The sequence below is a fragment of the Lontra canadensis genome, unplaced genomic scaffold, assembly GCF_010015895.1.
Source record: "Lontra canadensis isolate GAN:19392208 unplaced genomic scaffold, GSC_riverotter_1.0 scaffold14, whole genome shotgun sequence".
NCBI classification, from domain to species: Eukaryota; Metazoa; Chordata; class Mammalia; order Carnivora; family Mustelidae; genus Lontra; species Lontra canadensis.
This window is the reverse complement of record NW_022631008.1, coordinates 4,932,122-4,934,168: the sequence shown is the minus strand read 5'-3', so window position 1 is coordinate 4,934,168 and position 2,047 is coordinate 4,932,122. Positions and strand designations below refer to the sequence as shown.

The following is a 2,047-nucleotide window of genomic DNA, read 5'->3' as shown; positions in this document are numbered from 1 at the left end:
AGATGTTCCCAGTCCATAAGAGATTTAAAGTCTAGTGTTAAAGTGCTTAGCCAAGCCACAGAATGAAATTGCCTGGAATATTGAAAAAGTACCAAACCATGGGCCCCACTCTCAGGTATTCTAATTTAATTTAGTTTTTTATTGAAGGGGAAAGTACAGTCTTATTATTTTTAAAAAGCCCTCTAAGCGATTCTGATGTGTAGCTAGGGTTGAAATACCAGCCTATCACTCATGTAAAAAGCATGGAAATTATCTTAGAGCTTTTACTTTCTACTACCTCCAATATCCAATTAGTTTGCTGGCTCTTATGGGAATGTTACAAGAACATTTCTTAAACCTCAGGCCCCATCGTCATTGTTCTTTCCACTGCCTTTGATCAGGTCACCTTAATTTGTCCAAAATTTGGGCAGTCATCTTCTAACCTGTTTCCTTGTTGCTAGTTTTTCCCTCTCAGATCTGTTTCCCAAATAACAACAAGAGTGATTTTCCTCAAACATAGTAATGATCATATAGAGATCTAGTGATCTAACTTTAGTTACCTATATAAACATATAAAATAAATATACAAATAATGTATAATTCCAGAATAAAAACATTAAATGAAAAAAGCAAATCATTTAAGAATATGTGCAGTTTGATTCCATTTTAAGATCAAAAAAGGCAAAACCAAACATATACATTCATATGTATTTTTAAATAAATTTCTTATTAAAGAAAGATTTACATAAAGAAAAGCACTCAGATTAAAACCACACAACCTGAAGAATTTTCGCAAAGTGAACATAGCCACCACACAGGTTAAAAAATGAACTATTTACTAGCACCTCAGAAGTCTCTCCTTGTACCCCATGCCAATCATTCCTCTCTCCTCCTAAATGTAACCAAGTACATGATTTCAAATATAACAGTTTCCCTGTTTTGAACATTATGTAAATAGAATCATATAGTGTATATCCTTTTACATCTGATTTTAACAATGTTACATTTGTAGCTTTGCTCACTGCCAGTATCACAGCCAGGGAGGTTTATCTGAGGAATGATTATTGCTAATTGAAAACTTTTCCAAGCATGCCTGACCCACTCAGTTGGGGGAGCATGTGACTCTTGATCTCCTGGTCATGGGTTTGAGCTCCACACTGGGTGGAGAGATAAGTAAATAAATGAACTTTAAAACAACAACATTACATTTGTGAAATTCATTCATGACATTGTATGTAGCAGTGGTTTGTTCTTTTTCATTATTATATAGTATTCTGTGTAATAATATTCTAATTTATTTATCCATTCTACTAATGGTCATTTGGAGCACTTCCTGTCTTGGGCTATAACTAATAATACTGTTATGAATATTCTTAAACATGTATTTCAGGGCTCTGAAGCATGCATTACTTTTTTTTTCATCCAAGTTTTTACTTAAATTCCAGTTAGTTAACGTTACAGTGCAATGTTAGTTTCCGATGTGGAATTTAGTGATTCATCACTTACACACAACATCCAGTGCTCATCACAAGAGCCCTCCTTAATTTTCATCACCTGTGTAACACATCCCACCACTAGCCTCCCCACCCACCTCCTCTCCAGTGACCATCAGATTGTTCTCTACAGTTAAGAGTCAGTTTCTTGGTCTGCCTCTGTTTTTTTTTTTTTTCCTTTTGCTCATTTGTTTTGTTCCTTAAATCCCATATATGAGTGAAATCATACTGTATTTGTCTTTCTTTAACTGACTTATTTCACTTAGCTTAATACTCTCTAGCTCCATTCATATCACTGTAAAGGGCAAGATTTCATTCTCTTTATGGCTGAGTAATATTCCAGTGTACATATATATCACATCTTTATCCATTTACCAGTCAATGGACATTTGGGCTCTTTCCATGATAATGCTGCTATAAAAATTGGGGTACATGTATCTTTTTGAATCAGTATTTTTGTATCTTTTGGGTAAATACCTAGTAGGGCCATTACTAGATCATAGTGTAGTTCTATTTTTAACTTTTTGAAGAAATTCCATACTGTTTCCATAGGGTCAGACATGGGTGCATGGAGG

At 34.4% G+C, this 2,047-nt stretch overlaps 1 non-coding gene across 1 annotated transcript; it reads left to right on the top strand.

Moving 5' to 3' along the window:
• The first annotated feature begins 989 nt into the window (after window positions 1-989).
• On the top strand, window positions 990-1,123 carry LOC116868229. Its single transcript, XR_004382772.1, has one exon. It is a non-coding gene; the product is annotated as a U4 spliceosomal RNA (small nuclear RNA).
• The last annotated feature ends 924 nt before the right edge of the window (window positions 1,124-2,047 follow it).